Below are 16,659 nucleotides of genomic sequence, written 5' to 3'. Positions count from 1 at the left end.
TTGCTGTTGTTGAACTGTAAGAGTTCTTCATATATTATGGATAGTCATCTCTCATCAGATATATGAATTGCACATGTTTTTCCCAATTCTGTGTGCAACCTTTTTACTATGTTGATGGTGTTTTGTTTTTTGGTGCACACAAGTTTTAAATTTTAATCAAGTCAAATTTATTTTTTATGAAAACTTCTTTAACCTATCTGATCACCAAGTCATGAATAAAATGACACCTCTTTAGTCAAAAAGACAAGAAACACAATTGTTTTTTCTTTTCATGCCTTTCATTCCAAAATTAACTTTTGGCATTTTTTTTTCCACCTTGTAACTAAATTTGCTGTTTAGATGAGTGTTGTGTCAAACTGACTTCAAAGTTCACCACTGATCACTTTCAGCATTGCTTCATTTCTCTGTAATGACTTCTTCATTTTGATTCATCTCTTCAGCTGGGTGAGTCTTCAAGTGAATTTTTCAAGAAGGTACAGAGGTTGAATATACTTTCTAGCTGCTGTGTACTTGTGAAAATGTCTTTTCATTGTCATAGTGCTTAATGAAAATGCACTGGGTCCATAAATCCTTGAATTATATAATTTTCCCAATAAATACAGATTTGGTTCCATTATTTTTACATTTAGTATTTTAAATAAGCCTGATATCAGACTAAATTTTCTTCTCTTAACTTTTTTTTTTTAATTGTATATTTATGGGATTTTCTTCTATTTATTTTAACTCAAAAATCTTTTTCTGATATGTGTCTCAGTCTCTGATTTTTCCCTGGATTTTTATGGCAACTTTCAATCTGCATACAGTGTTCCCCTTTTCAGGAGGAGGATGTTTTATTCAATTAAGTGTTTGAATATTACTTTCTTCCTCAGCTACAGATATAATTCTTGGTTTGGTTTACTTAGCTATGTTTCTTATGTCTCTCATCATCTTTCACAGCATTTTCATTTTCTTCTTCTTTTTCCTCTGTAATTTTGCAGACTCTCAGATTTGTCCTCATCACTAATTTAACTTCCTTCATGTTAATTCCACCCTTTTTGCCTGCAAAATGTATTTTAAATCTGTTACCAAATCTTTACAGTTTTAGGCAGTCTTTTCCTTCATATGTTCATTCCTGCCCACACCCCCCCCCAACACACACACTTTTTTTTCTAAATTGAGACAAAACATGAAATTCACCAATTAAGGGTTCCGCCGCGGAGACACGTGAAGGTCGGTGAGTTGGTGCGGAGTTTGTCTCGGCACGCGTGGCCGCGCTGGGATGGCGTCCTCCTCGTCTTCCTCCGCAGCGGGTTTGGGCTCGGTCGACCCGCAGCTGCAGCATTTCATCGAGGTAGAGACTCAGAAGAAGTGCTTCCAGCAGCTGGTGCACCAGATGACGGAACTTTGTTGGGAAATGTGCATGGACAAGCCTGGGCCAAAGTTGGACAGTCGGGCTGAGGCCTGTTTTGTGAACTGCGTTGAGCGCTTCATTGATACAAGCCAATTCATCTTGAATCGACTGGAACAGACCCAGAAATCCAAGCCAGTCTTCTCAGAAAGCCTTTCTGACTGACCTGATTATTACCTCTCTGGAAAAGGAAGGTAGTTCAAGAAATGAAGAGCAGTTGATGGGATGGTTGAAGAAAAGGCTGTGGGGGGATCGGCTCCCACCTTTGTCACTCTTGGGACATCCTGTCATATGAGAATGAACAAAGACCAATTTTTGTGTGTGGGGGTGGTTTGAGGGTCAAATGTGTTTGGGGTTGTGTTTTTTAATGCTAATCTTGGGAAAACAATTGACAGATGAATGGAAAACTCTACTAGGTGTATGTTACTGTATGTGGGACGATGCTTTCCTCATAGTCCCATTAACTGCTTCCTATAATTTTAATAGTGGAACTGCTCTATAATTTGATATGTGGGACCACATAGGTAATAATCTGTTATTTGTGTGGATTCCTTTCAGATTTCTGGAGAGATCGATATACATCTTTGTGTCTCTCAGAAAGGGCAGCAGTGGGGGAAAGAGTAATTTGGTACTTGACTGTAGGCCTCCTTATCTAGTGTTTGATTATCTGTGCTAGAAAAAAAATGTATGGAGTATTCATACAGTACATTTCACCTTTCTAGATTATCTCCCTCCCTTATACTGTGATTCACTTAAATATCTATATATAAAGTACAGTCTTGAGCTAGTACAGGTAGCCTGAGAGTCTAGAGGTCTTTAGTTAAAGGAATCTAGCCAGCGAACATAATTCTCATACTAAACTGCCACAAGGAAGAAGTTAACTTACCCTGTATGTCAGGGTCCAAAAAAATTTAAAGATGTGCCTAAATGAAAAAATAAGTTATAAAGATTTAGGCCAGTCAAAAACTAACAGCAGGGCTTCCCTGGTGGCGCAGTGGTTGGGGGTCTGCCTGCCAGTGCGGGGGACGCGGGTTCGGGCCCTGGTCTGGGAGGATCCCACGTGCCGCGGAGCAGCTGGGCCCGTGGGCCACAGCTACTGAGTCTGCGCGTCTGGAGCCTGTGCTCCGCAGCAAGAGGGGCCGCGATGGTGAGAGGCCCGCGCACCGTGGTGAAGATTGGCCCCCGCTTGCCGCAAATGGAGAAAGCCCTCGCACAGAAACGAGGACCCAACACAGCCATAAATAAATAAATAAATAAATTTAAAAAAAGAAAAACAAAAAAAAAAAAACAAAAAAAAACTAACAGCAGTTTCAGGTAGAGGTGCATGCCTAATGTAAACCAGCATACTTTCCATTTACTGCGTTCTTTTAATCACTGAAATAAAAACTTCTACAAGATTCAAAAAAAAAAAAATTCACCAATTAAAGTAAGTGTACAATTCACTAGTTCTTAGTATTTTCACCACCAATATTGTTATCTAATTCCAGAACATTTTTGTCACGCCCCCCACAAAGAAATCTTGTATATGTTAGCTGTTACTCCCTATTTTCCCCTCCCCAACATCCCCTGGCATCCACTAATCTACTTTCTGTCTATACGGATTTGCTCATTCTGGACATTTCATATACATGGAATTATACAATATATGACCTTTTGCTATTGGCTTGAAATATTTCTCCCTTTAATAGTGTCAGTTTTTCGGACTTCCCTGGTGGTACAGTGGTTAAGAATCCGCCTGCCAGTGCAGGGGACACGGGCTCGAGCCCTGGTCTGGGAAGATCCCACATGCCACGAAGCAACTAAGCCCGCGTGCCAAAACTACTGAGCCTGCGCTCTAGAGCCCAAGAGCCACAACTACTGAAGCCCATGCACTTAGAGCCCGTGCTCCTCAACAAGAGAAGCCACCGCAACGAGAAGCCCGCGCACCACAACAAAGAGTAGCCCCTGCTCGCCACAGCTAGAGAAAACCCGCGCGCAGCAACGAAGACCCAACGCAGCCAAAAATAAAAATACAAATAAATAAATAAATAAATTTATTTATTTAAAAATATAGTGTCAGGTTTTATCATTTTAATTCTGTTAGTTTTTTTTGTGGGTATTTGGGACTTGCTTATACTGCATTTGTCTTTTAAGTCATATAGGAGAAAAACTGAATTACAAACAAAAATACATTTATACTGTCTTTTGTATTTCCTTATGTAGTTACCTTTAGTACTTTTTTCATGTGGATTTAAGTTACTGTCTGGTGTTCACCATTCCATCTTGAAAAAAATCTCTTTAGTATTTTCTGTGGGTCAGTTTGCTAGCAGTGGAGTCTTTCAACTGTTGTTTATCTGAGAATGTCTTAATCTCTCCTTCATTTCTGAAGGGTAGTTTTGCTAGGTACAGAATACTTGGTAGGCAGGTTTTTTTCCTCAGCTCTTTGCATATGTCATTGCAATGCCTTCTGGCCTCTATGGTTTCTGATGAAAAATCAGCAATTAGTCTTATTGAAGATTCTTTGTACATGATAACTCCGCTCTTGCTGCTTTAACACTGTCTTTGTCATTTGATGGTTTATGATGTATGTAGATGTGGCTCTCTTTGACTGTATCATGCTTGGACTTCCTTGAGCTTTTGGGATGTGCAGATTAACAGCAGTCATCAAATTTGTGAAATTTTAGGCCATTATTTCTCCAAATACTCCTTCAGTCTCTTTTTCTGTCTCTTCATCTGGAACTCCCATTATGTGTATAATAGGATGCTTGAAGGTGTCCCATAGGACTCTGAGATTCTGTTAATTTCTCTTCGTTCTTTTTTCTTTCTGTTTCTCACACTGGATAATCTCAATTGGCCTATCTTCATGTTCACTGACTCATACTTCTGCCTGTTCAAGTCTGATACTGAGCTTTCTCCAGTCAATTTTTTATTTTAGTTATTGTACTTTTCAACTACAGATCTTCTATTTGGTTCTTTTTTGTAATTTCTCTTTATTGATATTCTCTATTTGGTAAGACACTGTTCTTATACTTCTTTAGACATGGTTTCATTTAGTTCTTTGAACATATTTTAAATAGCTATTTTAACATCTTCATTTAGTAAGTCCAATGTCTGAGATTGCTCACAGACAGTTTCTAAACTGCTATTTTTCTTTTGTATGGTCCATATATATATTTTTTTACTTTGAATTTCCATATCTTGTAACTTTTTGTTGAAAACTGGACATCTTAAAAAATATAATGTGACAACCCTGGAAATCAGAGTCTACTACCTCCCTAGGGTTTCCTGCTGTTGCTTTACGCTGTTTTTTTTTTTTAAGTAACTTTTCTGAACAAATTCTATAAAGTCTACTGAAGCTGCCACTCAACTAGCTTAGTGGTCAGCTAATGCCTAGATGGAGATATCCTTAAACATCTAGAAACAATAAATCTCCCAGTCTTTGCCGAGGGACTACGTGCACATAGCCATCAACGCTGAGGGCAGGGAGTTATCAATTCGGCCTTAGCCTTCCCTTTCTTCTTGCCCAGAGCCTCAAGGGCAGCCAAAGGTAAAGGGTAGGCCCCTCTCAGATCTTTCCTGAGCATGCACTCAGGCCTGTGCACACTTGTGGTCTTCTAGAGTCCTAGGAATATATCAGTGCTTTTCAACATATCTATGGACATCTCATCCTCAGTTTTTCCGATAAAGCTTTTGGTTAGTCTATTGTTTGTCTCAAGTGTTATCCACTGCCTCATGCATTGTGACATTAAAACAGTTGCTTGGGGACTTCCCTGGTGGTCTAGGGGGTAAGACTCCGAGCTCCCAATGCAGGGGCCCTGGGATCGATCCCTGGTCAGGGAACTAGGTCCTGCAACTAAGGAGTCCGCATGCCGCAACGAAGATCCTGAGTGGTGCAACTAAGACCCGGCACAGCCAAAATAAATAAATTAAATAAATAAATATTTAAGAAACTAAAATAAAACACTTGCCTGTAAGTGTTTTTTGACAAACACCTCACACATAGACACAGAGGCTCATACGCACTGGATAGCTCTGAGTAAGGTCGAATAAAGATAAGCCTTTTGAGTGGAGTCTTCCAGAGAGCCATCAGACAGGTCAAATACTGACAATTCTTTGGGAATGAAATTGTGAAAGAGGTCCAGCTCTGTTCTGCTCCCTCCAGTCCTGGGAATGCAGGCTGATATTTTTCAAGGTTATCAATCACTGAGCTGAGTGTGGCAATGAGAATAGGGCAAGGTAAAATGCCACAAGCTTATTACTATTCTTATCAAGGTTCAGCCATTTTTCTTGAATAAATGCTTACTACAAAAGCTACAAGCCTTTGGTTAATTTCCAGAGTTTTGGAAAAGTTTTCCATAAAGTTTTGCCAAAATTCTGTTGCTTTTATCACAGGGCAAAATGTTGGAGGTCTTTACTCCACCATTTTTTTCTGCTATTAACTCCTCACTTTGTTTTAAAACTCCCAGCCAGTTCTCTCCCCATGGCTTTTTGCTCCTATTGACAGTACTAGTACATAAAGTATTTAAATGTCTTTAAATGAATATCAAAATAACATCTATATTATATATTGGTATGAGGTATAAAATGGCTTACAAAAAAAAAGGCATAGTACCTATCTTCACAGAACTTACTGTCAGATATAAATGAAATCCTGTTACTACTTCAGAGTGTTACTTGACCTAATGAGTAAATCTCTAACATCTATCTCTTTCTTTGCGAGGTTACCTTTGCCTTGTTTTTTTGTTTTTGTTTTGTTTTTAATTTATTTATTTTTATTTTTGCCTGTGTAGGGTCTTCGGTGCTGTGCACGGGCTTTCTCTAGTTGCGGCGAGCGGGGGCTACTCTTCGTTGCAGTGCGCGGGCTTCTCATTGCGGTGGCTTCTCTTGTTGCGGAGCATGGGTTCTAGGCATGCGGGCTTCAGTAGTCATGGCTCGCAGGCTCTAAAGCGCAGGCTCAGTAGTTGTGGCGCACAGGCTTAGTTGCTCTGTGGCATGTGGGATCTTCCCGGACCAGGGCTGGAACCCGTGTCCTCTGCATTGGCAGGCGGATTCTTAACCACTGCGCCACGAGGGAAGTCCCTTTGTTTTTGTCTTTAAAAGAATTTTATGAGTTCAATTGTTTACTCATTCTCAACTGAGGAGAAATTATTTGGTCCAAATATCTGCAACGGTTTATGACTTGCCCTTGGCCCCAAACTCTAGTTGGATCTTTCTAGTATCTATAGAATCACAACACACTAATAGACACTATCTATCAGAACAATTCCTAGGCTTTCAGCTAGATCAGCTCTACTGGTCTAAGAAACTATTATTTTCTTCTGTCAACTCCCTCACTCTCAGAATAGATGCAGAACATGATAAATGACAACCTCAAGTATATATAGCCAACAGATCTCTTCTTGTCTAATTGATGCATTCAGTACTTTATTTATACGGACAGTATTTCTCAGGATACAGTGTACCATCCCTGAGTAGTCATTTCCTCTTCCCACTACTGTCCAATTTTTCTCAAAGTTAATGTCTCCAAAGGGAAGAGTTAGGATGTAAATGAATAGAAGTACACAGGAGGCCTCAAAAAATACTGGAACACCTGATTACACTTCTATTGGTACATTCTGTCTTCTGAACTAGGGGGCTGAAAGTGAGACTGAGATAAAAGATTTTCCTACCTACAATCAATTAAGTAAGCTTGTTTTATGTCTCGTAGCCACTAAGTGAGTTTTTAAAATCATAGCCATGCAGGTAGTGAAAATTTCTTCCAGTTCCTGGTTATAGGCTTCATAATCAATCCTAACATATGAGCATTTTGTGGTTCTTTTTTTCAGTGGCATCACAGTGGGAAATCAGGAGCAATTATATCAGGGGCTTTAACTCAGTTACCATTAGATACTAGTTGGGTCCTCTTAAAATTAACAGAAAATCTGCATAAGACCAGGGACAACTACTTTCTTTTTAATTTCTACACCTATAAAGATGTCTATTGACAAATCATGAACAATTTATATCTACACGGAACCAAGTCAACTCCTGTGGACCAATCAATATGTTATCCCAACAATCAAAACCCCGCACCATACCAACTCCGTATCCTTATAATTTTCCACAGAAAATATTTATTCAGTTCCTCCACAGGATGCTATTCATTTTCTAAATCTGCAGTTCTATTGTGGTGATCTCACAGGGATGTTGTGGGATATTTTAAAACTCTAGAGAAACAGTGATATGTAATATCTGGTGTACAGGACAAAAACTAATAGCTAAAGATAGTTTAAAGTTTCAACATTAGATACTGCTACATTCCTTTCAATGCTGCTGTCTGTATCTCTGCAGAGTTGGATTTTTGACAGTTTCTGTAACAAAAGCAATAAATGAGGGTGGTTGTGTCCAATCTCATCTCAAGGTGTGAGAAACTGTGCCCTAATAGCCACACATATCTCGTTAGCAAGTAATTATGCATATTTCTGAACAAAGTAAAATGTTTTCTTTCAAACACAAAACCAAAAATATTTTTGCTTATTAAGCTGTAAGATCAAAACGGTAAGTATTTTTATACCCTAATAACATAATAGCTTAGTATCTGAAAAAATACTTCATGTATTTATATGCTGCTGATGATTTATATCCCCACGATGATGAGAAAAGAAATCACCCAAACACTAAGGTGACTGTGAACAGAGAAAACTTGGAAACCTTTGTCCTAGATGGAGTCCACTAACCCAAACAAGTAACTGTTCATACAATTTTCTTCAAATATTTATCAAATGTTTGAGTGTACACAATACATCTGACCAAATAACTCACCTATCTGAACCAGAGACTGTGTCATGAAAATCTCCATGTTTCACTTAAAGATTAAATAGCACTGAGCTTTCATATGTCATCCAGAATTAAACAGCCAATCCACAAATAAAATTTCAAAAAGTAAAATTTTGAATAATTTCTGCATAATACCTGAGTGTGAGCTCTCAATGGTGGTGTCTGACTTGGAATCCAGAGATGAAGGAATTTGTCTTAATTGGGGAACATAGTACATCTTTGTACTACCAGAAGGCTTATATGGCAACAGTAAAGGCTGGCCTAAGGACATAAAGATCAGAATAATTAATAAGAAAACATTTATTAATTAACTGAACAAATATTAAGTACCTTTAATGTGCCAAGCAGTGGTCAAGATTCTTGGAATGTATCAGTAAACTAGCATTCTAGAAGAGGGAGATAGACAGTAAACAATTAGCATACTAAATAAGTAAATCATCTAGTGTTTTTATAAATTATTAGTGACATAAAAAATTAGAAAATACTGGGACTTCCCTGGTCGTGCAGTGGGTTAAGAATCTGCCTGCCAATGCAGGGGACAGGGGTTCGATACCTGGTCTGGGAAGATCTCACATGCTGTGGAGCAACTAAGCCTGTGCACCACAACTACTGAGCCTGCGTGCCACAACTACCAAAGCCCGCCCGCCCTAGAGCCCGAGCGCCACAACTACTGAGCCCATGTGCCGCAACTACTGAAGCCCACGTGCTCTAGGGCCCTTGTGCTGCGAGTACTGAGCCCTCGTGCTGCAACTACTGAAACCTGTGCGCCTAGAGCCCGCACTCTGCAACAGGAGAAGCCACCACAATAAGAAACCCATGCAGCACAACGAAGAGTAGCCCCTACTCACCACAGCTAGGGAAAGCCCGTGTGCAGCAACAAAGACCCAAAACAGCCACTCCCCCCCCCAAAAAATTAGAAAATGCTGAGGAAGATTAGAAGTATTTGGGAAATTGCAGCAGGATGCAGTTTAAATAGAGTGGTAAGGGTAGGATTCATTGAGAAGACGACTTCTTAGCAATCTATTCCATATTTAGATGGCTCTAACTAAGAAACACTTTATCTTCTATTGAACCCAAACCTGGTCGTTGTTAACCCCTACTACTGATCTTTGAAGATTCTCCCTCCAGAGTCATAGAAAGTAAATCTAATTCTCTTCTATGTGGCAGATTTTCAAAATAAGTTTTCCATTATAAAAGTATAAATTCTCAATATTAAAAAAATACACAGAAATAAAAAAGACAAAGTCTTACCACTCAAAGATAACTATTATTAATATTTTAATGTATTTCTACAGGTCTTTCCTCTGTATTGCTTATTTGTTTACATAGTTGTGTATAGTATGTATAATGTGGAATTCAGTTTTTCTACTTTACATTGATAATAAAATATTCATTTTATTTCCTATCTTCACATTTTTTATCATTCTACTACACATTAAGTGTTTTTAACCCTTCTCATAATGTTAAAAATTTAGGCTGGATTAAATTTTCAATAATAAAGAATTCTGTAATAAAGACTTCCTGTTCATAGCATACCCATTCTCCCCTGCTGCCCCATTTCACATAAGTTTCCTGATTTCAGAGTGAAAAATTATGTCATTTATAAAGTTTCGTTTTTTTAAATACTAACTGCTAAAATTCTTTCTAAAATGTCTGTGACATGGTAGTAATTTGATTATTATAGAAGATGAAATCTTTTTCTTCTTCTTATTTTTTTGCTTCATTGGGTCTTCATTGCTGCACGCGGGCTTTCTCTAGTTGCGGTGTGGGGGGCTACTCTTCGTTGTGGTGCGCGAGCTTCTCACTCTTCTCACTGCAGTGGCTTCTCTTGTTGTGGAGCACAGGCTCTAGGCATGCAGGCTTCAGTAGTTGTGGAGCATGGGCTCAGTAGTTGTGGCTCGCGGGCTCTAGAGCACAGGCTCAGTAGTTGTGGAGCACGGGCTTAGTTGCTCTGCGGCATGTGGGATCTTCCCGGACCAGGGCTCGAACCCGTGTCCCCTGCACTGGCAGGTGGATTCTTAACCACTGCGCCACCAGGGCAGTCCCTGAAATCTTTTTCTATACACTTGTTTTTCTTTCATGATGTGGTAGAAACTCTGTCTCTGTAACAGCATTTTGATATTTAGCTGGGTACATACTGCTCATCTGTACACTGTATTTCCCAATCTCCCTTGCAGACATGTATGGACATATGACTGAGTCTGGGCCCATAGGTCAAGGGTGAGAATAATGTCTGCAACTTCCAGGCATCCCATGAAAACACTCCACTGGCTGCTGCTAAAATTTATCCTCCCCATTACTCTTCTTTTCCAGTATTTTCTTTATTATTCTTCCTGAAAAAACTTAAGATCAATTAAACAAGTTCAAAAGAACAATTCCATTAGAATTTTGAGTAGAATTACATTAGAGTTTAAATTCATTTGGGAATAAATGACATCTTTAAATATTCAATTTTCCCATTCAGAAATATCCCATCCCTCCTTTTAGTCTACTGTCCTTTTCTATGCCTACACAAAGGATTAGTATTGCCATCACATGAGCCCTATAAAATTCTTGTTTAGGTTACTCCTCAGTATTCATGGGGTTGTACTGCTCATTCAAATAGAATTTTGTAGATAGCTACCACTTCTCCTGATTAAACACAACAGCTTCTTCAGTTTATCCTTAGGGACCATGGTCTTCTCTTGCATCCTGTAATCACCTCTAGATGGACTCCTAGTTGCCCATGTCTAGTTTATAAAAATCAAAATACTCTAGACAGAGTCTGATAGTCCCAGAGTAGAATGAGATCTCCTTCATTCTGGATGCAATAACAACTTATAAACTACTTAGAATTGTGTTACCATCCTTGGCCACTCCATGATTCTGATGATTTGACATGGAATCCATATTACTAGTACCCTGCTTCCAACCAAGGAACTGACTTCATAGTGAAGGAAATGAGACAAAAGGCTGACGACTAAAGGGAGTCACTGTTCTCCTCACAAGCCTGATCACCCACAGCTATGGTAAACTCAAGAACAAAAAAGCGAGTGAACAATTTACTGATAACTGTCATGGCACAAGCTGGGAGGCATCACTTTCTGAGGCTGGAATGCTAGCTTACTGAATACGGCATGTGCTCAGAACCACATGTGGCACTTGCCTATCCCACAGACAGAATGCATGTATTTAGGAACAAAGGCAGAAGCCTTTAAAATCTTTTGCTTTCTATCTCTGTGACTCTGCTTTGTTTGATGGAAGATCTTAGAAATAAGGGAGGGGCACTTCTACCGGGAGACAGGAGCCATCTAGTCATTTTACATTCTTTATGTCACTGAAACAATACAGGGAATAGGATGCCATAGTGTTGACTAAAACTACAATTGACCTTAACTATCAGGGAGAAATAAGGTTACCTTAAAAGAAGAAAGTCAGTAGGAGTATGGCTTACACCTAGGGGACCACTTTACCAAGCCTGGTCATAGAAATTAACAAAAAATTACCTTAAACCTATGCAGGGCTAGCAAAGCCTTAGACTACTTAGGAACACTTGTACCAACCTATCAGGCAAAACCCCAGCCAATGAGAACCTGGCTGAATTCAAGGAGAATGAAGAAATGTATAGAGGCTGGAAGAATTTAAATAACAGGAAAAATAGGTTGTAGCCTCTACTTCTCTTTGGACGTTGCTGTAGTCATTATTGTTAGGATATTGACTTAGTAGTTTTCTTCCTCCACCAGTGTATATAAAGCTTGGTGGTGATGGTTAAATTTACCATTTAGTTCAAAGTTTGCAGAAAATGGACAACAACAATTGGGCAGAATTACAATGGACCCAGAGCAAGAATGGTTACCATGTGGAGATGGAGAATTCAGAGGCAAGATAAGTGGCTTTTTGAAATTCTCAACAACTTTATGTTTGGATGCAGAAGTCTTAAAGTTACTTTGGACTGCCTATCTCTGGGGGAAGAAGCGACTATTCAGCAAATAATGGTTGTTCCTGGGAGAGAAAGAAAGGACTGGAGAAGGGTAAAGAAGAAAGTCCAACCATAAAATTTATTTCTTCAAAAAACTTGCAAATGGAACTAAATATAAACATATAGCATATTACTCTTAATTTGTTAATTCAGAGCAGTGGACACATAGTCATAAATTCAACATGCTATTCTGTATACTTTTTTTTTTTTTTAAAGCAATTCTTTTATTTTTATTATTTATTTATTTATTTTTGGCTGTGTTGGGTCTTCGTTTCTGTGCAAGGGCTTTCTCTAGTTGCGGCAAGCGGGGGCCACTCTTCATCGCGGTGCGCGGGCCTCTCGCTATCGCGGCCTCTCCTGTTGCAGAGCACAAGCTCCAGACACGCAGGCTCAGTATTTGTGGCTCACGGGCCTAGTTGCTCTGCGGCATGTGGGATCTTCCCAGACCAGGGCTCGAACCCGTGTCCCCTGCATTGGCAGGCGGATTCTCAAGCACTGCGCCACCAGGGAAGCCCTATTCTGTATACTTTTAAAATTTTACTTCTGAATCCACAGAGTTAAAAATATTTTATTATTAAACCAAATAATATTTCTCTTTTAAAGGAGTCCTTTCTACCAAGTACCTGTATGTAAAGGTAAGACCATGAACTGTGGGCTCTCTATAGACTGATCCATTTGATGTCAGAAGAGGTATAAAATACACTTTCACAGTTGGATTTCCTCTCCTGTGCTCTGCCACCAACATGAAAACAGCATAGCCCAGAGTAGCCTGGGTTTCAGTACAAGGCATGTGGAACAGACCCAAACCGTTTTTGCATCCTGATGCCAAACTCCAACGGACTCATAAGCCCATGAGTGAGGAAAGCAAATGTCTGTTGTTATAAAGCACTGAGATTTTCGAGGTTCTTATACAGTATCACGGTGGCAATAGGTAACTGACACATTAAAGGTGTTCTGTGTGATATTGATTAGACTATACATTTGGGGGGCATAATTTTATTTCACAATAAAAATGTATAAGAAATATAACCATCTCGGGCTGCCCTGATAGCTCAGTGGTTAAGAATCCGCCTGCCAATGCAGGGGACACGGGTGCCAGCCCTGGTCCGGGAAGATCCCACATGCCGCGGAGCAACTAAGCCCATGTGCCACAACTACTGAGCCTGCGCTCTAGAGCCCGCGAGCCACAACTACTGAGCCCATGCACCACAACTACCGAAGCCCACGTGCCTAGAGCCCGTGCTCCACCACAAGAGAAGCCACCGCAATGAGAAGCCCGTGCACCGCAATGAAGAGTAGCCCCCGCTCGCCGCAACTAGAGAAAGGCTGCACGCAGCGATGAAGACCCGACACAGCCAAAATAAAATAAATAAAATAAAAAAAAAAGAAAAGAAATATAACCATTTCAACATATAAATGTATTTATTCAAATTAAATTCAGTGCAATTTAAATGTGGAACTAAGCAATTTTCTTTATACATTTAGGCATATTCCATTTATACCTACAGACAGATAAACTTTTTGCACAAGTAGGAACACTTAAAATCTATTTTGAATAGATTTGTACAAACTGTTGAATACTTTAAAATTAGTAATTGAAAGTTCCCACCCTCATTTGGAGGTAGAATGGGAACTTAACTTTCCAGTTACTGGTCTGAAAAAGAAAATAACTTGCTATAATTTTGAATGTTATATAGTGTAAGCACTATAAAAATATCACTGTCATGATAGCATAGGAACACTCTAAATGTTGTAGACCTTATGGTAGAAATTGCTAGCTGTTCACCAAAACTCATTTCTTTTTCATCCTGGAAAGCACAGCTAAACTATTCCTAGTCAGTGGAAAGTGATGTGGGCCACACCTAGGCCTAGACCATAAAAGCCTCCCAACATGTGCTCCTCCATGCTTTTCGTCCCTTCCAGTTGACTATGATGATGAATCCAAGGTTCCATGTTTTAAAGAAAGCAGAGTCACAGTCAACCTGGGTCCCTGCTCAACGTTTCTTGAGCAAGAAATAGACTGGTATTGTGTTTGCTATCTGTTCACTGTCTCATGCAAAACAATAGTAAAAGAAACAATGCCAAATAATTATCTACCTCCCTAAAATTGAACCTCTATAGTTTTTATGTTTTCATGAACTACTTGCATTCTTATGACAAGTATTATGAGTTGAAAATACGTCAGCCACAAGTAGCATGAGTTTCACATAGGTTGTTAACTTCACTAGAAATTGAAGTAAAAACATAATAAATTATATTCTCTTCATAGCTATGTAAATAAAAGATGTTATCATCATGTACAACCTAATGCTTAAAATTAAAATTAGGTTTTCTAACTAGAAAGACCCAATCAAGAAATTTATTGGTTAATGACACACAAAAGTTGGTAATGTGACCTAAAATTCTCTTACCATCTGTGCCATGAAGAACAGTAATCTGTTGGACTGAAGATGATGAAGCAAACTTGACAGGAACTTTGCCCAACTTCTGTGTACTGAGCTCTGGAATATCATGTCCACGATCTTCAGCATTACCAAAAATCTCAGATGAAAACATGGCTTTTCCTGGACTCTCTGTTGTTATCTGAGTGACTGCATCAGATGATAATTTTCCAGAGACGGGAGAAAACGGGGTCTTAATCTCCTTTGGTGATCTGAACAAAAAAGGGAAAGCACACAGCAGGTCATATCCTTGGCTTATCAAATACTGTAATTTCTTTCCAAATGTGGCTTCAATATTTTTTGGAGACACATCCAACTCCAATGGTTAAGTTATTTCTGCAGTACCCTTTGCTTTTTTACATACTTATTACAGGGTGATCATGCATGAGTTTACTTTTACTTATTTTAAAATCTACTTTTATTTTGGATTTAGAATGCTATTATATAAGGAAAGGGTACTTTTCAGTTGAAGTGGAAAGATATCCATTACAAAATAATTACTGGAAGTCCACTATAAATTAGGGGACTATGCTAAACGCATAGAGTGTACAAAAATAAAAAAGAAACAGAGCCTTTCCTCAAAGAGTTTATATGTCAGTGGGGGAACCAGAGGTTTTTAAGGTTGTAATTATGTATATAGATGATAAAGAATCCATATTAAAACATAATGGAGTAAATAAATGAGTGTATAAATAAATAAATAATAGGAGGGAGGGAGAAGACAAATCTTGCCAACAGAAGAATTCCATATGTAGGTAACCTCCCCCCCGCCACCCCCCCTCCCCCCCCCCGCCGGCATCCATCTCCTCCCCAAGGAGGTGGAGGTGAAGCTTAATCTTCCCCTTAAGTCCAGTCCTGGGCTGACCTTAATGATTGAATTCCAAAGAGAGTATAAAATGGGAGAAAAAGTAACTTTACAGTGGAGAAACCAAGCAAACACCATGTTATGCAAGTGATGATGTTTCACATCACCAGTGATGTCACGGAGACACTACATACTCTCTGTTATGATGTGATGAGACGGTTACTTCGCTTCTGTGGTATTCTTTGTCAAAACCTATAACTCCAGTCTAATCATGAGAAAAACATCAGCCAAACCCAGACTGAGGACAATTCTACAAAATATCAGACAAATATTCCTCAAGACTGTCAAAATCATAAAAAACAAGGAAGGAATGAGGAACTGTCATAGACCAGAGAAGACTAAGGAGACATGACAACTAACTAAGTGGAATGTGATATACTGGATTGGGTCCTAGAACAGAAAAAGGTCATTAACAGGAAAACTGGTGAAATCCAAAAAAAGTCTTAAGTTTAGTTAATAGTAATGTATAAATGTTGGCTTTTTAATTTTGAAAAATATAGTATGGTAGTATAAGATGTTAGCAATAGGAAAAACTGGGAGAGAGGTAAAGGGAACTCTGTTTGTATCTTTTCTGCAGATTTGAAACTATTTGAAAATAAAAAAGGTCATTTTTAAAAAATGGAGTAATACTGTATTGTATTATATCACAGAAGAAGAAGACCTTTTAAAAGGTCTTTTAAATCTCTACCCTCTATATACTATTCACTAATTAAAAGGACAATTATGAGAAAAGAAAATAGGCCCATCTCCTTTATGTATACAGAAGCAAAAATCATACACAAAATGTTAGACAATCAAATGTAGAGTGTGTGAGTGAGTGAATGTGTGTGTGTGTGTGTGAATTCCTACCAAGTTGTTTTACTCCAGAAATGCAAGGTGAGTTAACATTCAAATATCAATAAATGTCATGCACCACATGAATAAAATAAAGGAGAAAATGTATATGATCATATCAGTATAGTCAGATAAAGCATTTGATAAAATTCAATAATTATGTATGATTAAAAACTCATAGCAAAGGGAAACTACAAAAAACTTTAGAGCCACCATCCTATTTATAGTGAAATGTGGAGAATGTCCACTGTAAGATTAGGAACAAAATAAGAATGCCAACTCTTACCTTTTCTATTCAACCTGTTAGTAAAAGTATTAAATGGCATTAGCAGTAAGGCAGGAAAAAGAAATCAGAAATATAAGGCTAAGAAAGGAAGAA

General features: G+C 38.7%; 1 long non-coding RNA gene and 1 pseudogene across 2 annotated transcripts; one reads left to right on the top strand and one right to left on the bottom strand.

Moving 5' to 3' along the window:
- The first annotated feature begins 6 nt into the window (after positions 1-6).
- Positions 7-2,547, top strand: LOC309653873 (mitochondrial import inner membrane translocase subunit Tim8 A pseudogene; annotated as a pseudogene). The gene has a single exon. The product of its transcript is annotated as a mitochondrial import inner membrane translocase subunit Tim8 A pseudogene (transcript).
- Positions 2,548-5,340: 2,793 nt separating this feature from the next.
- On the bottom strand, positions 5,341-15,354 carry LOC309653871. Its single transcript, XR_014259585.1, has 2 exons — positions 14,552-15,354; positions 5,341-8,443 (listed from the first exon to the last, which is right to left on the bottom strand). It is a non-coding gene; the product is annotated as an uncharacterized lncRNA (long non-coding RNA).
- Between the last annotated feature and the right edge of the window lie 1,305 nt (positions 15,355-16,659).

This window comes from Balaenoptera physalus (genome assembly GCF_965194825.1).
Source record: "Balaenoptera physalus genome assembly, contig: HAP1_SCAFFOLD_1345, whole genome shotgun sequence".
Lineage (NCBI taxonomy): Eukaryota > Metazoa > Chordata > Mammalia > Artiodactyla > Balaenopteridae > Balaenoptera > Balaenoptera physalus.
This window is presented reverse-complemented; position numbering and strand designations above follow the sequence as displayed.